At 41.3% G+C, this 19,275-nt stretch overlaps 1 protein-coding gene across 1 annotated transcript in view; it reads left to right on the forward strand.

Annotated features, from left to right (window-relative positions):
* The window catches only part of KCNIP4 (potassium voltage-gated channel interacting protein 4), a 1,009,396-nt gene that overhangs the window by 206,855 nt on the left and 783,266 nt on the right, over positions 1–19,275 (forward strand). The window lies entirely within an intron of this gene.

The following is a 19,275-nucleotide window of genomic DNA, read 5'->3' on the forward strand; positions in this document are numbered from 1 at the left end:
TCGTTTCAGAGTTCCTGGGTATCTAATATAATTAGGTTTCCCTCTGGCTCCCTTTCCCTCTCCTCTCTGACTTTGTCTTGTATATTTCATCTTGTGTATTGAAGATGTGTATCTCATCGATTTCCAACATGAGGTAACATCAGTGATTAGCCACAGCGGGCCTTTCGCTGCAGCGAAGATGACTTTATTCTCATTTTTTTTTCTTTTCTTAGATCCACTTTTTCCTCTTTTGATTAAATTCATTGGGGTGGCAATGGTTCATAAAATTATATAGGTTTCAAGTGTACAATTCTATGATTTATAATCTGTAAGTTGCATCATATGCCCGTCACCTGAAGTTAAATCTGCCATCAAACAAATGATCTTATTCTTTATTGATCACTTATTAGGGGAGCACTCGTGTTGTGAAACTTAATACGGGTCTTGGGCTTTTCTGTATGTTAGGGTCTTGTTACTGAATGCTAACATCTTAAAACTGATGGAGGCGGCCCTGGCTGGTTGGCTCAGCGGTAGAGCGTCGGCCTAGCGTGCGGAGGACCTGGGTTCGATTCCCGGCCAGGGCACATAGGAGAAGCGCCCATTTGTTTCTCCACCCCTCCGCCGCGCTTTCCTCTCTGTCTCTCTCTTCCCCTCCCGCAGCCAAGGCTCCATTGGAGCAAAGATGGCCCGGGCGCTGGGGATGGCTCTGTGGCCTCTGCCTCAGGCGCTAGAGTGGCTCTGGTCGCAGCATGGCGACGCCCAGGATGGGCAGAGCATCGCCCCCTGGTGGGCAGAGCATCGCCCCTGGTGGGCGTGCCGGGTGGATCCCGGTCGGGCGCATGCGGGAGTCTGTCTGACTGTCTCTCCCTGTTTCCAGCTTCAGAAAAATGCAAAAAAAAAAAAAAAAAAAAACTGATGGAGGCGACGCGCACGTCATTGATTATGCTGCAAAAGACAAGGATCCAAAAAGTATAGATTTTGACATCTAAACCTACCATGCACTCACCCTGGCAAAACAGGAAAATGAGGACTCGGGAGGGTTCCTTTGAAACGGGTTTGCTCATTAAAATAATCACTTAGTTCTCTTACTCATCCTTTGGGTATACAGTCTTATCTCACAGAGTGATTCCTTACACTGTTCTACTTGATCACTGAGAGCTGATGTTCTCGAGTGCCTGTGACCCATGCAACAAGAAGGGACTCATCAAGTGTTATCAAACTAGAAATGAATTCTTTTCATGAAATTTTAAACGTGCTTGCTTTTGAAGTAGGCACTGCTCATTTGTATTAAATGCTTTCTTATGTCTAGGAACTTCTTAGTATTACTTTGGTTGAATATGTCATTGTCAGTATTTGCATGAAAAAAAGAGAATTTTATATGATTCTGTCTTAGACGTATAAATACAAGTAAGTCAATAAATACTCTGCTTAGGTAAGGTGGTGTTTTAAGTAAGTGTATTTTTCAGAAAACAGATGCTGTTCCCTTCGAGCACTGTAACTTCAATATTAACTAGATGAGCAGGACCTCTTTGTAAGCACAGGGTGTACTTCCCTCTGTCCTCAAGGAGAATGTCCGTCCGTCTTTACGGAGGGCTCAGTGCCACTACTGCAAATGTGTGGCCATGGCAAAAGTTATAAAGTAGCCTGACCTGTGGTGGCGCAGTGGATAAAGTGTCGACCTGGAAATGCTGAGGTCGCCGGTTCAAATCCCTGGGCTTGCCTGGTCAAGGCACATATGTGAGTTGATGCTTCCAGCTCCTCCCCCTGTCTCTCTCTTCTCTCTCTCTCTCTCTCTCTCTCTCTCTCTCTCTTTCTCTCTCTCTCCTCTCTAAAATGAATTAAAAAATTAAAAAAATTGAAAAAAACTTAAAAAAAAAGTTATAAAGTCGGCTGGGGACTGTCTGAAAATGTGCGCTTGGTTTTCATAGCTTTTCTCTTTTGGCCCCACTGGAAAAACTGCTGTGTCTTACTTTTTTTATGTTCTGAGTGTCTCTGTCAAGCCACAATAGGAGCTGATTCAGGACAAAAGAGGCAAGAAGATGCAGGACGAGGAGACCGGTGAATAGAGCCGAAGGAGTGCTGGGACACACTCCAGACAGAGAGGCAGACTGAGGGTCCCAGGTGCAGGGCAGACTGAGGGTCCCAGGTGCACAGCAGACTGAGGGTCCCAGGTGCACGGCAGACTGAGGGTCCCAGGTGCATGGCAGACTGAGGGTCCCAGGTGCACGGCAGACTGAGGGTCCCAGGTGCACGGCAGACTGAGGGTCCCAGGTGCACAGTGCACAGCAGAACTGGGAGTGGGATCTGCAGTCACGTGGGAACTACATGCACATGTGGGGGACCAAGGTAAGTGACCAGTGACCAATGGTCTCAAAGTCAGAAAACTAAGGAAGTAAAAATAATCAGATTAATGACTTAATATGTGAGAATTCTAATCAGTCCAGCCCAGTTAAGAAATATAAGCAAGGTAGCAAAAGCGAAATTGGAGATTGCTGCCTGTAGCTCTTTATTCCAGTCCTCGGCGTTTCTGATGGACTGGGAGTGACCAAAGGCTTGCCGGCTGAATTTTCTGTTGGGGAAAGGCAACCCCGTTGGTTCTGGCGTAGCCTAATTCTTGCCAATACAAAGGCTCAGCTCTTGTAGCTGAGCGGTATTTGATTTACTTCTTATAATCAATTGGATTCCAGGGAGCTTTATAGTTAATATGGAGTGAATTATGTAATCACCATTGTCAATATTGCATGTGAAATCTGAGTCGCTAGAGTTATAAGCAAGAATCCACAGAGGATCTCATTATTCAAGTTTCCGATCTTAAAACAGTGGTGCTCCATGAGTGGAAGGGGCAGTGATGTTTCCCCGGGTAGACAGGAGGAAATGTCTGGTGACATTTCAGGTTGTCCCATAGGGTGTACATCTTACATTTAGTATGTAGAGGCCAGAGGTGCTGCTCACCAGCATACAACGCCCGAGGCAGCCTCTCATAACAAAGAATTATCTGACCCTAAATGGTGTCAAGGTTGAGAAACACTGGGTTAGGAGCTGTGAGCATAAGACAGGGACATGGGATGTGTAAGCATCCTTTGAGGCCTGTAAGACTTGGTTTTAGAGGTCCAGAGTGATGTAAAGCAGATGAATTCTAACAGAAGTGGGCTGTTTCACCATCGGAACAAACTGTAGGCAGCTGGATGCAGCAAAAGAACTTGCCTCATTATCTTTACCTGGGTTTAGAGAGAAGTGGCTTCTTAAGATATATTTCTCAATTTACTTACACTGAGCTCTTAATTACCAGTCACCCAGGAAGGTGGAATGACTACTGTGACTGAGTGACAGGGATGAGTCAGTTGCATGGAGGTGAGGAAATCTGAATGGATTCATCAGACTGGGAGGCAGAGGCTGTGATCCCAACTGACTCACTCATTGGGATAACATGTGCTTCAGACCCAGCTTATAGTTAAGTTCTCTAATTAGATCCAATATGACTCCTTATCATCAAATTTCAAGGAACCAGAAATTTCTGTCTCTTTTCAGAATCTTAGGACTATTCTATATTGCCCCTTTATGTGAACTGAACCACCTTGGCTAATAGAAGTGGGGTGTCCTAGACAGCTATCTGACCATCAAAGTTGACCAAGAACGGTTCGGTTTATTCTAGCCTTTGCTGCTTCCCACGAAATTGAGATTATAGAGAAGGCTTTCATGTGGATACATTAATGAATTTTACATATTAATTCCCTCAAGTTTGATAGACTCCGGGTATCTCTACTTTAATGCTGATCTTAAAGCATTCAAAGTTTTATCAAAGTAACATGATTTTACAGCCCTTTCTTAATAAATGTTTAAATGAAAGAGGGGATGAATAATGTAAGAGTCAAATGAAATATTTTGCAATTATGGTACCAGAACCTCAGAGAAAAAAAAATTGAAAACCATGTCGTGAAAACCGTAGATCTTTTTAAAAGGAGGAAAGCATATTAATTTCTATAAAACCACTTTTATCCAGCTAGTTCTTTTGTGACAGATGCCACACACACCCCTGGTATTTGTAGTCATGTAAAATTTCTAGAGCAGATAGAATTCTCCTGCTTCTTGGACTCGATATAAGAAAAGCCGTAAGACACCCAACTCACATTTGTTAAACTGGATTGAAAATGATGTATCTTAGAGCAGAAATGGCAAAGATGCACCATCTAAAGTTGAATCAAGACAGAAGAGCAACTATGGAATAGAAAGCAGTGTGTTCCAGTCCATTAAGGAGAATGCTGTTCTCTCATCCATTCTCCACAAAATAGTTTGGCACTCGATGAAAACGCAGTACACATTGGTGTAGAGTATATAGTTATATAAAACATCACACAAAAAAACCCAGATTATTGAAAGATGCTCTGTCATTCATAGGATTTTTAAAAATCCTATCATTCATAGCATTCATAGTCGGATTTAAAAGCTGTGGATTAGAATGCCCTCAATCGCTTCTCTGATATCCCAGGGAAAATGTGCTGAGTGGGTAAGGATGTTGAAGAGTTTAGGTGACGTCTCTTAGAAACCTACATGTGAACATACCAGGAGTACCGAATCCTACTCTCTCTTCTCTTCCCCTTTCTTCCTCTCTTCCTCCCTCTTTTCTTCCCTCCCTCCTTTTCTTCTTGCCTTTTCCCCCCTCTCTTCTTATTTTCTTTTCTCCTTCCCTCTTTCCTGTTCCCCTTGTCTTCTCCCCACCTGCCTCTTCCACTCCTCCCTCTTGCTTTTCTATCCTTCTCTGTGACTCTGTTATCTCCCTGTGCCACACTCCTTTCCTCCCTTTGCTGTTCTCTTTCTTTCCTTGCCCATGTCCTAGATAGCCAGTAGTAAAGCAGGGATCACAGTTGTGGCCTCACCAAGGGCTGTGGAGACTGTGGGGCCGGTCAATGCCCGGAGAGATTGTAAAGTGGTTCAAACATCCAGAAAGGGAGAGATGGGCCAGCCACTCCCTGTCTCTGTGGGTAAGAGGTTGCCAACAGGAACAATGGAAGGTGCCACCATGACTGACTACAATCCTTCAGTCTGAAGAGAAAGTTTATTCTTTTAGTGCATTTCTCAAAGGGAACTGTCACCTCAAAAAGATGACAAAACATTCCACCAGACCGTTTTGTTTTAGGGCATAAGTTTGATACATTCTTCAGGTTTCTAGAAGGAAATAAATGATGACATGAATTATTTACCGCAACATATTTAGTGTAGTATCAGGAATTATTTCTAAACTATTAACTTTTCAGAATTGAACAAAAGCTCTGAACTCTTTTGTCAGAAAATGTATACGTGTTCAAACCATTTTCATAATCTTTTGAAGCCCCCATACCCCATCAGGATGTTTATATTCTTATACTGTGCTAATTTCCCCCCCATTGACTATATAATGCATGGCTACTTATAAAAGTAAGAATGCAGATATATTTCTATATTGCTTATAAAATGTCTCTAACTCCTATTACTCAAGTAACATTCACAAGAGTATTCAAGACAATCCCACGAGGTACTTAGAGAGGGTTATAGGTACTTCCTTTAGATGCTATTTAATATTTGTTTTAGAAAGAGTTTCTTCTTGATTTTGGATAGGGCAGCAGCTCACCTTAAGAGTAATACCACTTGTAATAACAGGAACAGTGGCAGCTTCCACAAAGGACCCATCTTCTGTACACCCGATGTATTTTCCAATGTGTTTTATCGACACTGTTTGATCTACTTGTCCTAAGATGTTTATTGAGTGGGTCTATTAGGTGGCCATTATTAATTCTCTCCACATGTGATTAAATGGAGGCTTTGACATTTTTAGATGACACCGGGCCAAAGTCACGGACATTAAGTGAAGGGATTGGCGTAGGAAGCTCAGGTGTCCCTGGTCCTTGGTCCTTGCTCTTCCTAACGTGTCCGATGATAGTGCGGATGTCCATGCAACCTTATCCCCTGAATAAAGAATGCTAAGAAATAGAAGAAGAATGAAGACTAAGTTGGCGAAATGCTGCGATGGCCAGATTTTCTTAGGTCTCTAAATAGAAAAAATGCCCTTAAAGCCCACACAATAGCAGCTGCTCATGGCCCTGGGCTGTGCTGTGCGAGCCAGAGCAGACATCTGTGGGAACAAATCTTGTTTCAGCAGCAAAATAAAATGGAGACTCTAGGCCCATAATAGGGGAAGATATGGAAGAGAGTTCACCTAGAGAGAAGGATGCGTGAGAGATGGCTCAGCAACCATAATATAAGAAAAATCCACCTGTGCTCATAACTGTGGGTGAATCTTCAAAATGTGCTAAAATGCCCATGAGATAAAATGTTTTTCTAATGGCAAAAATATAAAAACATTGAAAAAATACCTTTCAGTCTGATGATGGATCGGAGGAGAAAGTCTCCCCCCCCCCCCTCCGCCATGCTGTTTACTGACATACAAGGAGTTACTCGCTAAGATGAAGCAAAACTCTTTAAATGCAGTAGAGTACCTAAGGCTCTCTATAAGATTGTTGTGTCCATTACAATGTTTGAGAATGGTAAAGATGGTCTTGTTCAGTATTTGTCATTATTTGTATAAGCCGTCATAGTAACTTGTCCCTGGAGTGCTTCTAAAACAAAAGGTTTATCTGTTATGACTTGAATGGTTACCACAGTAGAAAAGGAGGAGTTACACGCTCTAACCCCAGTGAGTGACTCACGTGCGTTTTTTGGGCTTTACAGGAAGCAGAGAGGTGGGCTATGAAATTCTGCAGTGTTTTAGAGCATGGGTCTTGGGAACGGTTAAGATGCGATGCCTGATACCACGAAGAGTTTAGGAGAGGTGGTTAATCTTCCTCAGCTTCTCCTTTCTGTTCAGGGGATAATAAGAACCACCTCATATGTCTCTTACAAAGATCCGCTAACTCAGCAAAATGGTTCACCATGGTGCCCTGCTCATAAAGAATGTCCAATAAATAGATATCATTGATGTTTTGCAGGCATGGAACTTCTAAGAGAAGTTCATATCACAGACTCATTATTTTCTCTTCTGTGTACGTGACTTTTCTGCAAAAACAACATAAAAATAACTGAAGAAATTCAAGTAAAAATTGTTCAAATTCCACATGACTTAATGAAATTAATGTTTTCTTTCAATCGATATATCTTTTTCATATAGACGTTAATTTTTTTCCAATTTTCATAAATTTTATAGTTTTATATTCTGAGCGTTGGCGTGTGTCATGCGCACCTCCATTTTGTGGCAGCCTCCTCTTTCTCATATCTGTGTTTTCCCCAGTGAGGTAGGTCGCCATTCTCAGCAAACGAGAGACACACGTGGAAGGTAGTTTTATGTGACAAAAATAGGTTTGTATTACATAGATGTTTTTGTAACTTTTTTTTTTCTTGCTTAACAATACCTAGGAAGCATACGTCTAAGTAAAGGACACAAGGCTCTGGAAATAAAAGCTCCACATCACAAGGCTGTGTGGACAGGGTTATTTATTGCAGCATTTTCTGTGGTGGCAGCGCAGCTGAACAGCGCCTGGGTGTGGTCACTGGGAGTGTGGTGAACAGATTGAGAGACATCCCTATTATGGAATACTGGGTGGCTGTCTAAAATATACATATCTAGGCTCCGTGCTTATTTTGTTGTTGTTGTATTTTTTTTTTTCTCTTTCTTTTTTTTCCCTCTTAATTTGGAGTTAGAAAAGAAAGTAGGAGTTATTTAATTCAGTGTCCTCATGGGACAGACCAGGAAACGGACTGAAAGCAGCTTTCTGACTTTTGGTGCTTTTAGATTTCCAGAATGCAAGCCCGTCTCTCAGCCCGGGGCACACTCCACAGCCTCGCCCCCCTGACAGCTGGCTACGGGGTTCACCTGGAGCAGAGGGTCAGTGTGGACGGGTTTGCGTCTGTGTTTTCAGCGCGCGTCGGAGGCCTGAGTCCGACCTCTGCGGTGCGAGTTTGGTAGTGCATTTACCATACTGGAGGGCGCGCGGCATGAAAACTGCATTAGGCGGTTTTCCGTTACAGCACACATGTCACCCGTTGTCACGTGCTTGTCCCCTGACTGAATTTCCCGAGGAAGGTCAGAGCCCTGCATTACTTTGCTCTGCGCCGCCGTAGCAGGGTCCTGAATATTTAATCACACTGCTCTGATGAGACAGAGGTCTGGCAGCAAGTTCCAGGGGGGTGTGGGCAGTGCGCGCCTCCTCAGACAGCTGGTGGCAGGGGCTCCTTGGGGTGCGCTCAAGGACAAGCAGAAGGCACGGGGGGTGGGGCGGGGGAGGCTCTGAGGCATTCTTCCCTTCAGCCTGTCAAAGCGGAGTTTAGAATCGTGAGACGAAGTCTAACAGCCATCCTAATTCTCAGCATTAGTTTGGTTTAAGGAAGTCAAGCAAGGATTTATGGTTTGGGGAGAACAGCGGCAGTTTGTGTACCTGTTCTATTGCTTTGTTTTGCATTATGGCACGCCAGTGTGCGCTCTCCTGTCCAATTTCATCTGGGGGTTGCATATCCGGCAGCTCTCACGGTTATCATGGCGTGATACAGTCACTTATCAGCTGCAAGATGAGGATGTGTGGGTTTATTCCATTTTATTTTAGTTTTTAGCATTTGGCCTATGGCATTCGTGTAGTGGTTGGTTATAAAAGCGTCAACAGGAACTGAGCAGAAACATTGCAAAGTGGATCAATCACACGGGAGAATCATAGCCTGGTGTATGATGTGAGGGATTAAATGTTTCTGTGATTATCCGATGCTGTAGAGTCTAATATTTCTAGGTGTTTATGTAAGCGAGAGAATCCTTTCTTGTTAAGCAAATCGAGAATATTTTAGTTTTTATATTACGCTCATTTCTCATCATCTTGAGACTCTGATTTTGTTTTCTTGTTTAGTATTTTAAGCTCTTCAATTTTTTAAAATTTGCATCTTCTTAAAAACATTTGTTTCATGAGAAATAAAGAGTGTAAAGCAGGTCTATCTTGAATGAAAAAGAAGGCAAAGCCATTTATAACTAGGACACTGTGGCAGTAGCCTTGTAGGTCACCTCTGTCCCCTTCAGGGAGTCCATCCATATTTTGAGTTGACTGTCACTTCTACATGGATGACTTCTACATGTGACCTTCAACCTTGACCTTCATTCCGAATGCTAGATCAGCATTTCCAAATGCGCACTAGATACCTTAATATCACCTAAAACTGTATTCCTGACTTCTATCTGATAAGTGGTAGAAACTCAGTAAGAACTGCCTATATCAACTCTTCATCAGTGTATGTTAAGGGGAATCCAGAGGGAGTTCAGCAAATTTATTGCTTGTTTCAACTCTTGTATTTTGAACTACACTTCATAGTTATCCCAGACTCAAAGTTTTCTTTTCAGAAATCTCGCCTCATAAAAGAAAGAGGTCCTGGCCAGTGGCTCAGTGAATAGAGCGTCAGCCCAGTGTATGAACATCCTGGATTCAATTCCTGGTCAGGGCACATGGGAGAAGCGACCATCTGCTTCTCTCCCCCTCCCTCTATTCTTTTCTGTCTCTTCCCCTCCTGCAGCCAGTGGATTGATTGGTTTGAGTGAGGGTCCCAAGCACTGAGGATAGCTTGGTTGATTCAAGCATCGGCAGGTTGCTAGGTGGATTCTGGTTGGGGCACATGCAGGAATCTTTCTCTCTATATCCCCTTCTCTCACTTAAAAAAGAAAAGGAAAGAGAGAGAGAGAGAGAGAGAGAGCAAGAGAGAGAGAGAGGAAGGAAGAAAAGAAGAAAGAAAAGAAGGAAGATAGAAAGAAAGGAAGGAAAGAGAGAGAGAGAGAGAAAAGAAAAAAGAAGAGAAAAGAAAAGAAAGAGGTAGATAGTCCTGCATCTATCCCATGCCAATCAAATAAAATGAAAAAAACATTGGTTGGAATTCAGCTTACTTACAATTGCTTGAAAAAATTAGATATATAACATGATAATTAAAAAAGAAAGACTCATCTTCAAGAACTATAATGGAAGGGAGAGAATTAGCATGCTGGATCCTCATGTTCAAATCATATATGTGGTGTAATTGTTTTTAAACGTATTGCCTGTTCTAATAAAAGAAAAAAAATGTTATAAAAATGCAATGTCACTAAACCTATCTGTGTCCCTCAGATTAGAATAGACACTACAGGACTGTTTGCAGCCACTGACTTGCTGAAGCCAAAATGAGCAACCTGATTGATTGTTGTAAAGCTGCCTGCTGATCACCTTCGATATAACCAGAACAGAATCTTCCTGACCGGCTTGTGGTTTGTTTTGAAATACAAAGCTGGGGACAGATTGCCAAGGTGGCTTCCCAGCCTCTCAGCCATGACAGGTGACTCTAGGTTGAAATATCTGACAGGTTTTTGGAACCTACATAGAATTTACATAGAACCATAATCTCATCGTCTTCACATTGTGATTTAGCTGCCCTTTGACTTTCCATTCCGGGATGGTAGTTGGCTGAGGTGGCATAGATGGCCAGACTTCTGTGTCTTTGAGAATTCAGGACATGCGACATTTGTAAGATTCACAGACCTATATCCAGAGATTCTGTGTCTGTATGTTGAAGGTGGAGCCCAAGAAATCTCCATTTTAAAAAGGTGTTCTCGATTGTCCTGATGCACATAGGCCAAAATCTATACTTCGAGAAAAACTGAGTAGGAGCATGCATAAAATTGAAGTAAATATGTCCCAGGAATCTTAATAAAGCAATATATATATATATTTCTATATCAACACTTTATATATATGTATATATTACATATTTTTTTCTTTTGTATTTTTATGAAGTGAGAAGTGGGGAGGCTGACAGATTCCCACACGTGCCTGACTGAGATCCACCTGGCATATCCACTAGGGGGCGATGCTCTGCCCATCTGGGCCATTGCTTCATTGCACCCGGAGCCATTCTAGTGCCTAAGGCAGAGACCATGAAGCCATCCTCAGCACCCAGGCCAACTTTGCTTCAATGGAGCCTTGGCTGTGGGAAGAGAAGAGAGAGAGAGAGAGAGAGAGAGAAAGGAGAGGGGGAAGGGTGGAGAAGCAGACAGGTGCTTCTCCTGTGTGCCCTAGCTGGGAATCGAACCTGGGACATTCACACTCCAGGCCAACACTCTACTGCTGAGCCAACCGGCCAGGGCTAGGATATTGTTTTAATACACCCAATAATCTCATGTTTTTGTTATTGTTGTTGTTGGACAGGAGATTACAAGGCTGCTAAGTAGCTGAGTTAAATGCTTCCTTGTGAGGGCAGGTAACTCGTTATTAATGCCAGTGCTAGACTGGAACCTCAGTTCTTTATACAGCCCATCAGAAAGTGGGATGGGTGGTGTGGATCTATCAAAAAGAAAATAAGCTGATATCAGATTTTTCAGGACATAATTTTCAGCCTAATATTGTGGAATAATAGGCCTTGGGACAGGTCAGATCTTCTTTTTTGCACCCTGGGCATCCACCTGTGACCAGGAAGGCCACAACTACCCTGCTGCTAACCCCTCACCCTAGCCTCACTTAAAGTTCTGTGTGCTGACGTGGAAACCTGTGTCCATGCCTTAGTCTTCGCCGTATCTCACCTTGACAGGACTCTCTAATGTGTATTAATTTTTAGAACAACGCATGCTTCTGACACTGACTCTCAAGGTTCTCCATCAGTGAAATGTATCTCTTCCCAGGGCCCATCACAATAATAATAAGGTGTTTAGACAGTGTCCCCAGGTGGGTGGAGCCCCAATGAAGGAGACTTCAGCTCTAGCGCGCACATTTTTCTAACGGACTGTTTCTTTGAAATACATGGTTATGTCATTACACCATTTTACTTAACTCTGAACAATCGTGAATGAAAACCTGTGGCTCTTTCTATTAAAAACAAAACAAAAATCAGCTAGAACTTCATCTTATGAAAAGAAATGTATTTTTTCCACCTTTTAGTTTTTTTTATAAGCTCATAATTTATATTAAACAGAGAATTATGGATCCATTTACATGTAATTATTTGTGTCATCTCATTTCCTTAATACCAGTGTGATAATTGTTTTCATGCCTATCAGTAGTTTTAGTCTCATGTGATATTAAATGATACTAGAAAATATGGATAAGAGCATTATCTAGGTATTACCTAGACACTAGAATACTCATTAGATTTATTTTATGGTTGTTTTGTTTTCTTATTATTTTAAGTTAGAAGAGGGGAGATAGAGAGACAGACTGCCTGCATGCGCCCCCACTGGGATCTACTCAGCAGCCCCTATCTGGGGCCCATGCATGCAATGGAGCTATTTTTAGCTCCTGAGGTGGAGGCTCTCAAGGAGCCATCCTCAGTGCCCAGGGGCCAACACACCATGGCTGTGAGAGGGGCAGAGAGAAAGAAAGAGAGAGAGAAGGAAGAGGGGGAGGGGAGTAGAAGCAGATAATCACTTCTCCTGTGTGCCCTGACTGGGAATTGAGCCAGGGACTTCCACAAGCCGGGTTGACACTCTGCCACTGAGCCAACTGGCAAAGGCCATAATTAGATGTGTTTTAGTTGATTTAGACTTAGGACAAGAAAGGAAGGCTTCTCTTGACAGAAGACTTGATAATGACTCTTGGTATTCATGAAGCTATTTCCAAAGTTGAGACAGAAGTTATCAGAATGTTGGTGTGCCCTTTATTCACTGAAGTAGATGAATGGTGGTATTTCTGGGACAATGATGCACCAGGCATTGGGGTATTCCTCTGTAGCGGACAGTGGCTTGTCTGATATTTTATCAGGACCCATTTTCAAAACCTGTGACTTTGCCTCAAGGCTCTGCTGCTCTCTGCAGCCCCATGATGAGCTATTTTTAAGCTGCATATGTTTAATTTTGCAACTTGTGACAGTTTGAAAGGCATGGCAATGTCTCTTCCCGCTGAAATACACAAAGATGGATTGAGAAGAGCAGTATTTGAGGGAAAACTCCGCTGTGGCGAGCGTGTTCTCAGGAGTCAGTGGGTTCTTTCTCTCTTGAAGGAAAGCTAACCGTCTTCCATCAATCAACCAATTGTGCTTATTTGTCCATTTTAAGGAGCAAAGTGGATGACCCAAGTGTATTTAAGACTTGTTTTATTTGGATTTGGACTTCTCAAAAAGGGCTGGTTAGAATAAAATAAAAAACAAATTCTTCCAAAATGTGATGAGGAGAATACATCCTGGAAGAAGCCCACACTGTCCTGTTCCTTGGTACGCTTGAGGCATCCTCCCTCATCATAGGACCTTTAGTTCTTACCTGATGGTTTGCCAGTTTCTCCTTTAATTACCTCTAGCTATAAGTTTTCGGCAAGTACCTTTACTAGTTTTTTCATCTATTAAAAACCCCTTGAAACTTTGTGACCTGTTGAGAAATTCACTTGCATTTTTCCCTGATGGCAGTTACTTCACTAAAGACATCTGTTATTTTTGACCATGCCACCTTAATTATCGATACTTTTGGAGATAATGGTTACATTAATCCAGATTAGCTGATTATTAAAAGAGCATTTTCCCCTTTTCTTTTCTAATACTTCTGAATTTTTTTATTTATCTCACTTATTATGTTTTGCGTTTTCCCAAGGAGAGCATTAAACAGTGGTGTTTTCCCTACTCAATTTCCAGGGATAAATAGATACAGGCAAATGGGTTCTCTAACAAAATTGGTGATTTTCAATTGCTTTCCCTAGAGAAAGACTGATCCAATTGTTGCTCTGGGTTTTGACATTTAAAAAAGAAAAATGAGCCTTTACAGAGGGCTGAATTCAAGAAAGTTCCCCCAAAAGAAAGATTCCTATTGACTCACAGTCCGAAGCTGTAGAAGGGTGCAGACACAATGTACCCACATGCAGACTCTCGGTATCCACTTGGCTCACTCTAATACCTCCTTCAGCTCTTTGCTCAAATGCCATCCCAATGAGGACTCTTCTGATCACTGCATTTGACTTGCACCGCTAACCAGCACATTCAGTTCTCTGCCTCATTCTGTTGTCTCTTTCCCCATTGTAATATTGGCTTCAGGAACAGCTAGCTTTCTTTGTTTCTCTTGGGTATATGGAGACCTAAAACCTTAAAGCATAGTTAAGAGCTAAAAACGTATTTTAAATGTATTTATTTAATCCTAAGGTAACTTTTTATTTTGAGATAATTGCAGGTGCATATGATATTGTAAGAAACAAAGAGATCCTAAATACACATTACCCAGTTTCTCTGAATGGTAACATCTTACAAAATTATGGTGGACTATCCCAAGTAAGATATTCACATCGATACAGCCAGGATACAGAACCTTGCCATCACCACAAAGGTTCATTATCTGTTTCCCTCCACCCCATACCCTTAATCTTTGGGATCCACTAATTTGCTGTCCGCGTTTATACTTTAGTCATTTCAGGAATGTCATATAAATGGAATCATGTAGTATGTAACCCTTTGAGATTGGCTTCTTTCACTCGGCATAGTTCCTTGAGATTCATCCACGTTGTACGTATCATAGTTCATTTCTTTTTATTGCCGTGTAGTAGTCTATGATATGGATGTACCACGGTTTATTTAGCTATTCACCCCTTGAAGGACATCTAGGTTGTTTCCAGATTGGGGCTATTTCTAGAAAAAATGCTATAAGCATTTGGGTAAAGGTTTTTATCTGCATTTCTCTGGGATAAATGCTCAGGAGTCCAATCGCTGGTTAAATGGTTGATATATATGTCAAATAAATTCTCCCAACCTGTTTTTCAGGGAGGCTGTATCATTTTACATTTCCACCAATAACGTGTGAGTATTCCAGTTTGTCTGCTCCTTTGCCAGCTCTTGATCTTAACACTCTTTTTTCATTTTAGCCTTTCCAACAGATGCACAATGATGTCACATTGCATTTTTATTTTGCATTTCAATAGTGACTAACAATACTGAATATCTTTTTAATGTGCCTATTTTCCGTCTTATATCTTTTTCAAAGAAATATGTCTTCATGTCTTCTGTTCATATTCTAATTGGGTTGTATGAATTTTATTGTTGACTTTTGAAAAATCCTATTCTATATTCCAGACACTAGTCCTTTGTCAGACATGTGATTTGCAAATATTTTATCCCACTCTGTAACTTGTCTTTTCATCCCCTTAGCAGGGTCTTGATGAGTGAGATTTTAGAGTTTGATGACATTCATCTTGTCAACTTCTTCTTTTATTAGTCATGCTTTCGGTGTCAGGTCTGACAACTCTTTGCCTAGCCCAAGATCCTGAGGATTTTTTTCTGCTTCTTTCTTAAATGGAAACGTTTGGAATTTTACATATAAGTCCATGACCCACGGTGAGGTAATATCCATTTCAGGCGTGAGATCTTGGTGACGGCTTGGTTTCTGCCTAACAATCTGCCATTTACTGCTTGAGCACCACTTGCTTCAAGACTCTATTTCCTTCATTGAACTGCTCTTGCATCTCTGTCAAAATCCAGTTGTGCATAATAATGTGGATCTATTCCTAGATTTTCTATTCTGTTCCTCTGAACTATGTGTCTCTCTACCAATACCACACAGTCTTGATTGCTGTAGTTGCATAAGTCTTGAAATCAAGTAGAATAATTTCAAAAATTAAACTTCTTTTCAAAATGGTTTTAGCTAATCTAGTTTCTTTGTCCCTTCCTGTACATATTTTAAAATGATCTTGCATGTATTAAAAATACCTTGTTTAAATTTTGGTTGGAATTGTATTAAAACTGTATATCAATTTGGGGAGAATTGACATCTTTACTCTGCTGAGTCTTCATTATATGAGCACAATATGTCTCTCTATTAATTTAAATCTTTTACTTTTTAATCAGAGTTTTTGTACTTTTCAGCATGTAAGTCTTATGCATGTTTTATTAGATTTACACCTAAGTCTTAATTTTTTGAGCAATTGTAGTAAATGATCTACTATTTTAAATTTCATTGTTCACGCATTCCTTGTTAGTGCAATTGATTTCTGAGTAAAACAACTGAATGTTTAACTAGTATCCTGTGACCTGGCTGAACTCGCTAATTAATTCTAGGAGTTCTTTTTATTTTTTTCCTTGTAGATTCTTTGAGACTTTTTATATAGATCACATGTCCTCTGCAAATACAATGATTTTATTTCTTGCTTTATAACCCACATGCCTTTAATTTCCCTTTGTTACCTTATTGCACTGGCTGGTATTTGCAACACTATGTTGGATCACACTGGTTGAAACAGACACACTTTCCTCTTTGTTCCTGGCCTCAGGGTGGAAGCAGTCAGTCTCTCCACTCAATAGTAAGTATAACGTTACTAGTAGATTTTTGTAGATGCTCTTTATGAAGTTGAGAAAGCTGCCCTCTATTTACATTTCTCTGAGATTTTAAAAATCATAAATGAGTGTTGAATTTTGTAATATACGTTTTTTTATTTGTGAATCAATTAATGTGATTCTTTAGCCTGTAAACTTGGTGAATTACTTTGTTTTTTTCAGTACTGAACCTATTTTATATATCAACAATGAAACCCACCTGGCTATAATACATAATTCCTTTTCTATAGTCCTGAATATTCTTTGATAATGTTTTGTTAGGGGTTTTTCAGTTGATATTAATGAGATTTTTGTGTAGAGTTCTCATTTGTCTGATTTGGGTATCAGGGTAGTACTAAATTCATAAAATGAATGAGAAAGTATTATCTTCTTTCTATTTCCTGGAAGAGATAGTCAAGAACTGGTGTTAATTCTTCTTTACACATTTTGGTAGAATTCTTTACTAAAATCATGCAGCCTGAATCACTCCCCTCTCCGCCCCCCGCCCCCCAAGGTATTTTTAAAACATAAATTCAGTTTACTTAACAATATAGGGCTGGTCAAATTATTTCATTGGCAGGTTATTTTAGTTTTTTTGTGTTTTTTTTTGAAGAACCGATTCATTTTACAGAAGTTGTCAAATAATGTTTGTAAGGTTGTATGTAGTATCCTATTATTATTTGATGCTTGCAGTTTCTGTACTGATAGACACCTTTAAAGAAGTTTATTTTCAGTGAGTGAATTAGTTAAAAACACATCTTAAATTTTGAGTACATTGAAGACATCTGAATTCTAATATGTCAGAGTAGAAGTTCTGATTTTCTCAACCCCTGTATTCTACCCACAGTGTGTCTGTTTCTTCATCTGATTAAGTTTTTCCATCAAAGTTTTCAAGTTCTAAACTAAGTCATCCATAATTCTTCTCTTTTCTTATTCCAAACCCTACTAATTTTGTTCCAAAATATATCAAGAAAACCATCCTCTTCTCGTTTCCACTCCGGAGCAGACCAACCTCGTTTCTCACCTGGGTCACTGCTCTGCTCTCGGAGGTCTTCAATCTTCCGCTCTTGCTCCCTGCAAGGCATCCTTTACTCAGCAGGCAGGCAGGTCAGAGACTTTCCATTGTCCCTGGGGAGACGTCTCAGCACACACAGACTGAAGTCCCAATTCCTAACCCGGGCTGCACGTCCCTGCACTCCAGTGGGCTCTGGCTAGTAGCCCCTGCCCTCCTCCGGGAAGTCCTCTGGGAGTCTCTCCTGGCTCAGCATGTAGGTTTCAGCGGCTGTATCATTCTTTCTGTTCTTTTGGAACGCCTGCCTCAATCCCTCCTTGGGGTCATTGGACAAGCCTTTACCTCTGCTTGACGTGCTCTTTCCCCCAAACATCTCGTGGTTGATGGTTGTCTCCTTCATGTAAATTACATCCCAGTGAAACTGTCTTTTTTGAGAGATGTCTCCCTAACCACTCAACCTACTGACTTTCTGTTTTCCCAACCTGGTTCTAATAGTCTCCATAGCACGTATAATACGTGATATTTTCTTATTTATTCCTTATTTTTTTATTATTATTTATTTATTTATTGTATTTTTCTGAAGCTGGAAACAGGGAGTCAGTCAGACAGACTCCCACATGCGCCCGACCGGGATCCACCTGGCATGCCCACCAGGGGGCGATGCTCTGCCCATCTGGGGCATTTCTCTGCTGCAACCAGAGCCATTCTAGCACCTGAGGCAGAGGCCATAGAGCCATCCCCAGCGCCCGGGCCAACTTTGCTCCAATGGAGCCTTGACTGCAGGAGGGGAAGAGAGAGACAGAGAGGAAGGAGGAGGTAGGAGTGGAGAAGCAGATGGGCACTTCTCCTGTGTGCCCTGGCCAGGAATCGAACCCGGGACTCCTGCACGCCAGGCCGATGCTCTGCCACTGAGCCAACTGGCCAGGGCCTTATTTGTTGTTTATTAAACTGAAGAATAAGCTCCGTGAACCAAGGGGCTTGCCCTGTCTTTGTTACTGCAGTGCCTCTAGTGCCTAAAAGCCACGTATGGAACATTGCAGGTGCTCAATATATTTCTACATAAATGAGTGAAAGTGCTGAGCTTACTATCATCTATGTCTTATTTCATTCTTTAAAAAGTGAATGAAATATTCTGATCCCTATTTTACAGATATGAAACTGAGGCCTGAAAAGAATCAGCCCCACCATGGGACTACAGTAGTATATTTGGTCTATTTCACACGAGGGACACCATCACTCATGGCAAATGCACAAGAGCAAGAATTCCACAAAGTGTTTTGCTAACCTTTGTGTATGAATCTCTATTTACCCCAGACACTTTCAACTAAAGTTCTGAAAATGTCTGGAGAGCATGCTTCATGATCCCATTTCAGTAATTACACCACTACATCTGGTGGGAGTGTGGGAGGGTGACAGAGGACAGTGAGTTACTGATCAATCTGCTTAAATGTATGATTTCTGGAGTGCTCCTTTCTTTACTGTAAAAGAACATCATTTTATGCATAGTATTGTTGGGGAATATAAGTTCCAACTAGAATTGTTGCAACTGTCAAGGAAAAAAATAAAAAGAGCCTATCTTGATATTTAAAATATGGAGGATGCATATCCCGTATGTACTAATCTCTTTAATTTTTACATTTCTACAAAAACAAAAACAAAAACCCAGAACAAAATAAACAAAATGCTGGGAGCCTCAGAGTGTAGACAAATCCCACTACCGGCCCAAGGTACTTAAGAATGAAAAGGAAAACGAAGCCAAGCCCCTTCCCTTTTGGAGAAGGCAAGCCTGTAGCTTTCTGGCTTTCCAAGCCACTGCCTACCTCTCTAACTGTCTTTCTTAATAGAAAAGTGCTTTGTGAAAATTTGAAACTCTCCCAATGGTGCTAATAAAATAAGGCCACTGGTCAAGAGCTCGTGAGGTGCGTTTTGCCTTTTAGAAATATGAAGAAACCGAGGCAGCTCTTAATCTGAGGCTTATGCAGCAAATGAGTGTGGGAGCTTAGTCACCTGGAGGCAAACTATGGGGGCTGAAAAGTTGTGGTTTCCAGGTTACT

Source organism: Saccopteryx bilineata, chromosome 5, assembly GCF_036850765.1.
Source record: "Saccopteryx bilineata isolate mSacBil1 chromosome 5, mSacBil1_pri_phased_curated, whole genome shotgun sequence".
Lineage (NCBI taxonomy): Eukaryota > Metazoa > Chordata > Mammalia > Chiroptera > Emballonuridae > Saccopteryx > Saccopteryx bilineata.